Here is a 12,760-nt window from a genome sequence, read left to right as displayed (position 1 = left end):
TAAACCTCCATTTCATGGAAAGCAAATGGTACTGATCCCACCTTCCATCGTATTACTGCTGGCTTTAATCCACAATTCTTGTAGTGTAAGACCCACTTAAATCCGTTCCTCACAAACAAACTCCACTGCATTACAAGTTCCGTCTTGGTTGCATCATTCTGATCACATGGAAACATTATAGTCTTTTCCTGGAAAACCATAAATATTTTGTAGCATTCTAGATGCCCTGTGCCTTTGCCTCATAGGACAAAGATCACTGTTTGTATTTGTCAACTTAATATCACCAAATTTAGGTACAGCTTGTTCATTGGAAACTGTAACTTTCTTGGAAAACTGCACACCTTTAGATATAACAGATAGTTGAAGGTCACTGCAAGTCATTTAAATTTCTATAACATTCTTTTGGGGAGTTTTTCAGCTTTGACTCAATAACAGTTAATGGATCAATCATATCAACATGACCAGAATGAAATTCCAGAGTGTAGTCCAACTTATCCTTTTCTGCTTTTCCCACTTTCAAATGGCACTTTCCTCAGTTGCAGAGAGCTGTTGTTCCAACTGGGTTATATTTCCCACTGCGTTTTTCAACTTGTTCTGAGTCTGCAGAAGATTGCTCTCCATATCTTCAAGTTTAAGAAGTCACAGCTATTTCAGATTCTGCAACTTTTATTTTACACTCAGGCTCTTGTTCTCTGGCACTCATTTTCACCTGGAGATGGTGCAACTGTTCTGTGCACTGGATAGACTTTTTTCAAGATCCTATCCTTGAAACTCCTCAATCACAGCATGTACATGGTAAGCTTCTTTATCTAAAACTTCAATTTGTTCTTCTTATTCATGCAGAATTTCCTCTAGAAATATATTTCTTTCAGCAAGACACTCTGAAGTTACTATTGAAGTAGCCAAGTTTTGAATATATACTAGCGATAAATACATTACTTTTCCTTGTGTGCGCATTGTTACGCTGATAACCTATTACACATTCTTGTAAAGTGTTCACTTCCTGCTGAAATACCACACACTTTTGATGCAATTCAACAAGGTCTTGCACTTTCTCTGCATGAAGCACATCATCTTCATGCTCCCTTTTCAGCATAGATTACTTCAACATGTCAACCTCAAGGAGTTTAGACAACTGGCAATTTGAGGTCTGACTTTTTAAGAGCTTTAATTTCCAACTCCTTTTCTTCTTTATCTAAATGATATTTTTAAAGAGAATCATTTATTCTGTAACTTTTTAGCAAATTGCTCATGCAAGTGTCTCTTCAAGCAACTTATCTGCTCCAAAAGATACAAAAGTCTTTCATGCAAAACTTTATTCATTGGTACAATTCTTCCATGCTGAAATAGTCCTCTCTGGGTCAGCTTTACTCGGCTTTTGCATTTTAGAGGTCTCTTTCTCTGGAACATCACTTTGCAACACAGCATTCAGAAAATAGTTATTCTTCCATCATATCACAGAAGAGTAAAAAAAACAGTCTAAAATCACCTTGCAACATATTGGTTTTACTTAGACTGTAGATTCCAATCCTGGATTTGAAACTTTACAACTTGAACTCTTGCAGGAAACCTGCCTCTTCTGTAAGCCTGCTTCTTTTTATTACCCATATTTATCTGCATACAGTATATACAGGAACAGCTTTTTTTGTTTTTCTGTATCAAACATTGTTTTCAAAAGTATTCTCAATACAGCAAACCACTTTACTTGACACTTCAGGCATCAACTACCAGCATGCATAACAGTAACTGTCCCTTTAATAGTATTTGCAAAAGGTATCATGCTCTGCACCATACCCAACTCTGACGAGGTAGATTAAAACACTTCTTAACTTCAGCAGAAGTACATTTGGGACTTCCTTTATTAACCCATTTTTTTCTGACTGGACACTGTTGCATTCCTTCAGGAGCACTTGCTTAATTTCCAGCAACACCTGAACAATTTTGTAGACAATGTTTATGTTTCTTCCTCTCCAAAGAAAAAACTGTCCACTTAAGATTTGTGATTTAACACACTTGAAAGTTTGCATCACCTTTTTGCATCTTCACATATGCAGACAATTTTCAGATTAAACAACACGTCACAACAGGCTTTTGTCACTCACCACCTCTCTGGTTTCATGCAGGTGATTCCTGTGGTCTCCTTTATACTGCTGCAATCCACATATATCTGTGTAGATCTCAATTCCAAGCCAATTCTCCAACATAATGTGATGTTCTAGGGTATTTTGCACAGTAGTATGGTCAGTGATGTAGTATTTGGGTGCTCAAATAGGGCTCATCATACAGCTTGTCCGGGTTAAAACAAACAAAATGATGCTTTAATATTGTCAGCATACAGCAACATAAAATAAGAAACAACCTAGCCCCATTCAGGGCACTACCACACTGCTTCAGCCCTATTAAGGGCAGCTAGTCTGCGCACAACCTCATCCAAAGTCTCAGTCCTGCCTGCTTCTTGTAGGTATGGCCAAAAGTCTTTTGGCCAATCAGCCTACCTAGCTGCCATAGCACCACCTGGGCTGTAGATAGGTGTGGTCACACCCCTTTTTAGACTTGTTTGGGTGGATCAAACCATTCCAACACCGATTCATTGGCTCACCAACACCACCTATATATAGATATATACACACACGTACACTTTTTATATATATATATATAAATAAAATGTGTATATATATATAATATATATATATATATATATACACATACACACACACACAAAATGTGAGAGAGCCATATTTATACAATATATTCACACACATCTTGTTTTGCACGTGTATATATATTATATACACTTTATTTGGTACCCCTTTTAGTGTTAATTATGATCTCCCTTTACTCCCAGGACAGTCTGAATTCTTTGTTTTGCGTGGATTCAACAAGGTTCTGTAAGCATTCTTTAAAGACTCTGCTCCTTGTTGACATGATAACATCACACAGTTGCCGCAGTTCAGTCATGCTGCAAATTTCACATACCCCCAAATCGAAAATGAATTTTGACTATTGGATTGAAATCTAGTGATTGAGAAGGCAGTTGGAGTACTCTAAACATACAGTATAAATTTACTAAACAACATTTTTAAAAGCCGCCTTGTCATCGGGGAGTTGCAGATGCTGGAAATAATATTACAAAAATATATAATAAATGCAAAATCAACCGTATTGTGAATTTATTATGGTCCTTTTAAATCTAATGGAACCTGGTGTGGTCTTCTGCTGTTGTAGCCCATCCACTTCCAGGTTTGCTTGTATACCACTGTTGTAAACCATGGTACTTTGAGTTACTGATGCCTTTCTGTCAGCTTGAACTAGCCATGCAGTTCTCCTCTGTCTTTTTAGGAGCATCTGAAGAAGTCTGACTGTAACCACTGTTTTGAGTCAGGACAAAACGCGTTTACTGGATGATTAATAAACACCTACAGTATGACACCAACTTGGGGATCTATTTACTAAGCAGTGTTAGGCGACAGAGTGAAAAGTGATAAGGTGCCAGCCAATCAGCTACCAACTGTTATTTTTCAAACACAGCCTGTGAGATGACAGTTGGGAGCTGATTGGCTGGCACTTTATCACTTTTCACTCTGTCTCCTAACACTGCTTAGTAAATAGACCCCCAAGTGTTAAACATGGAGTGACATCTGGGGCACTTTTGATGAATCATGAGTCTACGAATTGCACAGAGTGACTGGCACCCTGAACCAAAATAGCTACCAAATCATTTGCAGCGCATTCCAATACCCTCTGGTCTATGCCTAGTTGGTCAAGGGTTCATCCTACAGAAAGACAATGACCCAAAACATTCAGGCTATGTCAGAACTACCTTCAAGGAAAAGAACAAGACGGCAGGATTCAAATCACGGAATGGCCAGCACAGTCTCCAGACTCAAACCCCATCACGCTGGTTTGAGAAGAACTGAACAGAAGGGTGAAAGAAAAGCAACCTACAAATGCAACACATTTGTGGGCACTTCTGCAACAGTGTTGGGAAGAATTTTCTGAACAATATTTAATTTCCATTGTAGAAAGATTATATCTGCAAAATAGGGCTACTTTGGTCAGTCAAAAATGTAGATTAAATTTTGTTAAACAAAATGACTCTATGATTTCTTTTTTTATCCCCAATTCTTTATTTGATGTACGCCTTAATTTCAGAGTAAATTGGGACATCAAACTAAATTTCAATAACAACTGGAAATATGGGGTATGGGGTGTTCTAAAATGTTTCACTATATTATTTATATATATATATATATATACACACATATATGGCCTCATCTTGAATGGGTCCCTCCAGCGGTGGATCTATCATGTGTGTAGGGGGGCTCCGCACTGCAGATTTTTTTTAGTGAAGTATTCATAAAGATGGTGCTTTGCTCTCTTCTGCGCATCCACCATCTTTCTGAATTTATCGCCCTGGGAGAAGCATAGGGAGCCAGTGCACCACACAGGAGGGACATTTTAACAGGTGCGAGATGCTTCATGAACACGGGCCCCCAAGTTCTCAATATGAACCACTGGTGCTGTAACAAAACACCTGAAGTACTTTTATGAACTTCAGCACACATAGCATCACATTTATCAAGCAATAGTTTGAAGCATTAATCAGCTTTTCTTTACAGCAGTGCTGTAGTAGTTTGTTACAATATGAGGTTTTTCCCACAGAGGCACAGGTGGATACAGTAACAAATTTGGTACATTTTCCTGTCTTCTTGGGAAAACAACAAACCAAGCCACATTTGTGTGGTCTATGGTCAAATATGATACCCAGTGCACTAAAGGATGCTTAGAACAAGGACCTGCCTCCCAACAGCTGCAGTCTTACAGAATGTTTTGTGGTGAGATACAGTAACCATGGCACTCATGGAAACCAGACAGCTATGGTCCAACAAGGTAAATACAGTCAGCATACAGTAAGAAACTGTTAATGTTGGTAATATACGTTAAATCTTGCTTCCTGAATATTAAATATATGGAGTAATATTTGTTTTGTGTATAACAGCTAATTACATTATTAACAAATCAGCCAATGTTTAACATCTTGAGCAGCAGGGAATAACAGATGCAGTGTGATTTTTCTGGTACCAGGAAAAGGCGCACAGGATTTGGGATGACATCATATTACATGCACCTATGTAAACGCTGCAGATGTAGAACAATACCCCCACACACTAAAATAAGATGCAAAATCATCCTTTCACCGGCCAGCTACTGTAAGTCATCTATTGCATTGTCCTGTGAACAACGATCTGCTCACATTATATAACACATAGCTCAGTCACTGATAACCCAATTTTTGACCCTATAGATCTACAGGAGGGCGGATGCCGTTCAAAAAGCTCTGAGATGCATCTTTTTTTGTAACGCTTTATTCCTGAAACAGCAATGTATATTTGCCAGTCTAATTAACAGGTATGTAGTTATAATGGTCTTTTTTTAATAATAGTTTTTTTTTGTAATCTAAATTGCTAACAAATATTACCTTTCCACAAAGGAAACAAAGCATTAGGATGATAAAAAAGAGCATTTGAAATAGCTAAACCCTTCTACTGCCACATAGGTTATAAGACATACTGATGTGTATATTGTTTTTGCATTAGCTTGCATTGCTGCCTGCACAAAGGGGGTTAAGGAAAGGTGAAATACCAGCTCCAAAACCCCAGGTCTCACACTGAAGAGATAATCCATTAATTCTTTCAATCAATACATGCAGACTTTTGGGAAAGTGGGAGGGGGGAGGGGGGTGAAGACATTACATAACACAAAATGCAGACAAAGGGTTAATATATATTTTATCACCCTGTCCCTTGATTACCTCTCGCTCCGGTATTGTTAGAGAGCTGCGGTGGAGGATCGGGTGCTCCTGTCAGTATGTATGTATGTATGTGTGTGTGCGTGTCTGTGCAGAATCTGACGGTGCCTGTTGCCTAGGTGACGTTTTCTCAGGCTGTCTCCCAAAGGGTGGGCTCACAGAAAACGTTTTCTATAAACCTGACAAAGACAGCAAAGCCTTGCAAGAGAATCCCAGATACATAATAATGTGCAGTCTTAATTATGCTGCAAATATGCAGTGTCACATAACATGCCACTCTATAATTATGTAATAATAGGCAAATTATACCAACTGTATTTAAAGTAATCAATAGTCTCCCAGTTGGGAATGGTAATTATGGCAGATACAAAATAATAATAATAATAATCATGACGAGAGCTCAGCTAATCAGAGATCACAGTATGTAGGGAACATGGAAATTGTTTTCAAAAATATTCTATCCAGAAACCTTGTAGATGAGAACATGCATGTTAGTCACCACTAGGCTTCATCTGATTAATATGTGTGTTTTTATGACAATATTCTTCACTTTTGACACACATTGGTCACATTCATGACAATGAGAATGTTATAAATTACTATCTGCTACCAATTATGTCCATACCCGAAGTTTTAGACCATGGAAGAATAGAGAACCCTAATTTATCAAACTGCTTACAAACTCACCCCCAAAAAATAACTCAGACAGGCGTAATTGCTGATGCAGCAGGTAAATTAGTTGATTAACAGGAATATCGTCCAGCTGGGCTATGGAGGATTATGATGTCCCTCACCCGACATGACTGGTCTTTAACAGAAATCCACAAAACAAAAATATACAATAAAAAACACAAAAACACAATACCACTACACTCACACAAAAAAAAACACACACAGAAGACTAAAAAACAAATGGAAAAAAAAACTACTCAAAACAGGTGGAAAACACACCTCAAATAGACAAATACAGAACAAGAAACAAGACAACTTATAAAAAAACAAACAAACACAATTAGCAATCACTTCTATTCTACAGTGGTTTCAATAGAAACCGCTGCCATGCAGTACACTCCTCTGTGTGTTGTCATTTCTAATCCAATGGGGATCAACAGCGGATTATGTTGAGATATGAAAATCGATCTTATGTGCTATACACAGGAAACCAGTGTTGCCTATGTGGGCTTCACTGTGTATACACCAGCCCCCCACATACTCTGAAATGTATTCTAGAGATTGGAAATAAAAAAAGCTAGGATCATGAAAATTTTCAGGGGCACATGATTATATGCTGCACCCTTTAACTATACATTTTATTGATGAGAGGGTTATTTTAAAAGACCAGTACAGTGGAATGTTTTTGAATTAGTATTATTTTTTTTTTACCTGCAAACTTGTGTTTTTCCTTTTCAATTGTGTCTTTCTTGGAAGAAATAAGCCACTATTGGAGGAAATTTAATGAGAGATTTGTCAAAATTGAAGATTTTTCCACTGGTTTTAAAGCAATAAGTTTATTTTATTTTTGTAAAAGTAAAATCCAGATTTTGTATTGGTAACTATATAGGAGGAGATGTATCACACCTTCTAAAGAGGATAAGTTGAGAGGTTGCCCATATCAACCTATCGGGTTGGGTATAGGATCCCGGTGGTTGGGATGCCGCCAGTCAGAATACCGACAGCGGCATCCCGACAGCCAGAATCTGGAGACCATCAGGTAAGTACCCTAATGCTAACCCTTACACCTACCCATCGCCGATGCCTGAACCTAACCTCCCCCTTTCCGCACCCTAACCCTCCCTCCCTAATGCCTAACCATAACCTCCACCTCCCTACACCCTAAACCATAGCCCTCCGCCAAGTGTCTAACCCTAACCCTCCCCCAAGTGCCTAACCCTAAACCTAACCCTCCCCCTAACCTCAGATACTTACCTTCGGGATGCCGGTGATTAGGATACTGGAGCGTCGGGATTCTGGCGCTGGTATTTTGACCGTTGGCATTCCGCACGCCAGGATGTTGACTACTTCCCCAACCAATCACCTTGTAGCTATCACCTATCAAGTACTAGCGACCCATCGCGACTTTGCACTGGAACAATTTTGAATTTATGGCAATAGTTTTTTTTAAGCAAGATCTTATAAGATTGTCTTATAGACGACATTAGTAATTTTTCCTCCTAAACACAAAAAGATTTAGTTTTGACGTGACACACAAAAGGGCCATGTAAAGTTGTCTATGAGCATAACAGTCTCCACTCAGGTCAACTCCAGCCACATTAATACCCCTTTTACACCGGAGCTAAAACCCGGGTTTTTGAAGGGTTAACCCGGGCAGCTCCCTGGTGTAAAAGGGGAGAGAGTTGGATCGCCGGGTCGAGTGACCCGGCAATCCAACCCAGGTAACTAGCAGGGTTTAACACGGGCGTAGCCCGTGAAACCCTGCTGTGAGAACAGCGCACTCCAGGTCACGATGACCTGGAGTGCGCTGCTAGCCGGCCGATTGGTCCGGCTTCAGTGGCGCTTGGAGATGACGTCATCTCCAAGCGACCACTTTCACTCCGCAAAAGCCGGGTCTATGCAGACCCGACTGCGGTGTGAGCGGCGCTGACTCGGGAATATCCCGAGTCGGCACCGGCAAAATTCCGGGTCTGATCCGGATAGGAACTTTGTTCCAACTCCGGGTCAGACCCGGAATTTAGGTGGAAAAGGGGTATAATAATCTGTCCCTGTGCTTTACTTATTGTTTTTTACCTAAATTAAATAGGAACAGTAAAAAAAGGGAAAAACTAACATTTTGTATCAGGAAACAGGGCTTACATCAATTTTTCTGGAGAAACTTTATCACTCTGGTCACAAGGGGCGGGGTCACTTAACAATGGGGCGTGTCAACAGGACACATATACCCCTTTCTCGGCACTCTTAACATTTCTTTCCATATGCACCTTAACCCCTGTAGTGCTCCTTATACAGTCCACCCTATGCAGTGCCACCAGTAGTGGTCCCTCTTATGCAGGCCCACAGTAGTGCCCCTTGTACAGTACCCCCAGTATCCAATTTCCCCAGTAGTGGTTGCTCTTATGCAGGTCCCCAGTAGTGACCCTTGTACAGTACTCCCAGTAGTGGTCCCCCATGTGCAGCTCCCCAATAGTTCCCCTTATACAGTGCCCCCAGTAGTGGTCCCCCTTATGCAGGCCCCCAGTTGTGCCCCTTATACAGTGCCCCCAGTAGTAATCCCCTTTATGCAGCCCCCCAGTAGTGGTCCCCACTATCCAGTGCCCCTTGTAGTGGTCCTCCCTATTTAGTGCCCCCAGTGCAGTGTCCCTTGTGCCTCCAGTAGTAAGCCCCTTATATAGTGCCCCCAGTAGTAGACCCCCCCTTATGCAGTGTCCCTTATATAGTGCCTCCAGTAGCAGTCCCCCCATACAGTGCCCCCAGTAGCAGTCCCCCCCTATACCGTTCCTTTTATAGTGCCCCAGTAGCAATCCCCCCCTATGCTGTGTCCTTTATATAGTGCCCCCAGTAGTAGTCCCTCCTATGCAATGCCCTTTATATAGTGCCCCCAGTAGTAGTCTCCCCCTATGCAGTGTCCTTTATATAGTGCCCCCAGTAGTAGTCCCCCCTATGCAGTGCCCTTTATATAGTGCTCCCAGTAGTAGTCCCCCCTATGCAGTGCCCTTTATATAGTGCCCCCAGTAGTAGTCCCCCCCTATGCAGTGCCCTTTATATAGTGCCCCCAGTAGTAGTCCCCCCCTATGCAGTGCCCTTTATATAGTGCCCCCAGTAGTTGTCCCCCCTCACGCAGTGTCCTTTATATAGTTCCCCCAGTAGTAGTCCCCCCAGGCAGTGCCCTTTATAAAGTGCCCCCAGTAGTAGCCCCCCCATGCAGTGCCCTTTATATAGTGCCCCCAGTAGTAGTCCCCCCTATGCAGTGCAGTTTATATAGTGCCCCCAGTAGTAGTCCCCCCTATGCAGTGCCCTTTATATAGTGCCCCCAGTAGTAGTCCCCCCTATGCAGTGCCCTTTATATAGCGCCCCCAGTAGTAGCCCCCCCATGCAGTGCCCTTTATATAGTGCCCCCAGTAGTAGTCTCCCCAGTAGTGGTCCCTGATGGAGTGCCTCCAGTAGTAGTCCCCCCAATTAGTGCCCCCAGTAGAGGTCCCCCCAGTGGTGCCTCCAGTAGTAGTCCCCCCAATTAGTGAATAAAATAATAATAAAACTTACCTGCATCCACGCTCCTGCTTCGGCTCCCGCCGCCGCGACGTCCACACATCAGCCCTACTGGGCTGGCGCGCTCTGCATTACGGGATTACCCACTGCAGGAGCCGAAAGGGAGTCGCCTCTTGCAGTGGGCGCTGCAGCAGCCAATGAGAGTCTATCTGACTCTCATCGGCTGCTGTTTAACACACACATCTCTGCCAGCACTGGCGGAGATGTGCGTGCAGCAGCAGAAGTCAATGAGAGTCTCACTCTCATTGGCTGCTGATTAACACACACATCGCCGCCGCGCGGCGGTGATGTGTGTATTAGCACAGCCCAAGCCAGCCCGCCTCTCACCCTTCTCCTGGCGCTATTGGGCAAGTGCTCAGGAGGAGGGAAGGACAGGACAGGAGGAGGAGGGAAGGACAGGAGGGAAGCCTAGCGCCGGTCCTGTGTAAATGTGTAGTGCTGACCGCACTCACTGCGGTCGGCACTACACTGGATAACTAGGACGGGCCGGTACCATGGCTGGTGGCGCCAACCCGCGCCGCCGGTCCCACGGTGCCCAGGGCACTTGCCCCGCTCGCCCTGCCCTAGTAATGCCACTGGGTTTAGGTACTGTAAGCCAAGTAAGCGATTGGACATGCGTTTTTCCATTGACTTGCATCACTAAAATCGTCACTGCTCGGCTCCCTTTTGTCATAAATTATTGTTTCATGCACCAAAACCTCGACAAATGCTCTACAGAATAGTGAAAACTGCATCAAATTTCATCCAGTGGTTCTCAAGGTTAGCCCGAACAAACAGACAGACGCCTACCAGGGACTTTATTTTATACTATGTATAGATGTAACCCTGGCTCACTGGTAATGGGTATTTGTATCAGGAGTGACCAAAATGGAGTTTTCAAGCCATTTTGATGTTCAGTACTCAGTCGGTTTTGCATCATATACAGATTGTGACAAAGTCCAGTATACGTCAATATGTTTTAGAATACTAACTAGTTAGCTATTGCAAATGTTTAGTTATGTGACCAGACATACTTAATCCAAATAAACATTGTTACCTTCAGCTAATACAAAATACAGATTATAAAAGTTGTTTTTGAGCTGAATCCCAATATTCATAATTGAGGCAACAGTGCCCCCCTACTGTCTATTAATATTTATGTATATTTCTAAAAATGAACTTTATACCTATTAAAATGCCTACTCCGGAGTTTGTTTCTCAGAAAGCAGCCTATATAAGCTGTAATGTGTCAGTATAGAATTAGCCTTATTCCTGGAACAACACTGACTGCAGAAGTGCTAGGACGTTTGAACATAATCCAGTCTCTAGATGCTGAGAGAAGGGCTCCTGGATTTTCTGAAGTGATTGCTGTATCTACTGAATTAATCGACGACTGCAGCTAAGTATTATAATAAAATTACACTTTTATATTCAATTTGTTTAAGTATCATTTCTGGGAATCCACCCATCTGGGATCTCTTAGTTTGAACCCACCTGAAACATATGACGAGCCAGGTAGGAGATCCCGTTTGAACCCCCAGAAAGTGCTATATACTGTATTGTGTAACAAAATGTTTAAACGATTATTCAGTAAGAAAAAGAGGGCAAGTTTTCCTTTACGGCTGGCTAGATCAGGACCCGGGGCTGTCATGATGGAAACTACCTGTAAATACATGCAACCAATCAGAACTGTAACACAAATGTTGATTTAAGAATGTATTCTGAAAATGAGAGTCGAGCTGCGGCTGCAATTCTAAATCTCGCTGCACAGGCTGTCTGTGAGCTGGTCTCACAGATGCAGGGAATGACAGTAGAGCGAGATTCTTTAAGGCAACAGACTGCTGTACTGAGGACTTGTGTACGGTCCCAGGAACACTGTACAGGTTGAGTCTCCCATATCCAAATATTCCGAAATACAGAATATTTTCAGCATGACTGAGATAATGAAACCTTTGATTTTTGATGGTTTAATGTACATAAACTTTGTCTAAGGCACAAATTATTAAAAAGATTATATAAAATAACGTTCAGGCTGTGTGTATAAGGTGTATATGAAAAATAAATGAATTTCATGTATGTACACAAACTTTTTTTGATGCACAAAATTATAAAAAATATTGTCTAAAATGACCTGCAGGCTATGTGTATAAGGTGTATATAACACATAAATGCATTCTGTGTGTATATTTGGGTCCAATTTCCAATACATTTCATTATAATATGCAATTATTCCAAAATACGGAATATTCCGATATCCAAAATACCCCTGGTCCCAAGCATTTTGGATATGGGAGACTCAACCTGTACCAGTGAATTGCAGAATCAGTTTGTACAATATGTGGTAAACAGAGTGAACTGTAAGAAACGCCAAGGAAGAAAAATCAGACATGATGCTGCACAAATACGTACAATGATTACTACTCAGAATTGGGAACAGCTAGACAGTGATTCTGAGGTAGAATATGAGGAAGATGTAACAGGGTAGCTGCACCCTGTTAGGCATACTACTCGTACATCCAGAGAGCAGCCATATGTGCAGTGGTTAAAACTCCAATGTCTTTGATGCCTACCACCCCATGGCATAACACCACAGAAGGTATTCACAGATTGCGTTTACTGGGATGTGTGAAAGGGCTGGTGAAAGTGGTGACCACGGATGGTATAGGCACTACCCTGACCCCCTGGGATGGTCCTGATTTGTGTGTGTAGGATAAAGAGATGTGTGATGTGTTTGTAAAGTTAGCACCTATA

The 12,760-nt window shown here is 41.7% G+C and overlaps 1 protein-coding gene across 2 annotated transcripts in view; it reads right to left on the bottom strand.

Moving 5' to 3' along the window:
• CALY (calcyon neuron specific vesicular protein) overlaps nt 1-5,918 on the bottom strand; it is a 49,722-nt gene extending 43,804 nt beyond the window's left edge. The window contains exon 1 of one of the 2 annotated variants that reach the window (XM_088475009.1): nt 5,813-5,918. The gene's annotated coding sequence lies outside the window, so the exon portion shown is untranslated. Of the gene's footprint in view, nt 1-2,102; nt 2,260-5,812 lie in introns of those variants that run through there. The other variant, XM_088475007.1, reaches the window with a different exon arrangement.
• Between the last annotated feature and the right edge of the window lie 6,842 nt (nt 5,919-12,760).

Source organism: Taudactylus pleione, unplaced genomic scaffold, assembly GCF_031769625.1.
Source record: "Taudactylus pleione unplaced genomic scaffold, aTauple2 ptg000157l, whole genome shotgun sequence".
Taxonomy (NCBI): domain Eukaryota; kingdom Metazoa; phylum Chordata; class Amphibia; order Anura; family Myobatrachidae; genus Taudactylus; species Taudactylus pleione.
This window is presented reverse-complemented; position numbering and strand designations above follow the sequence as displayed.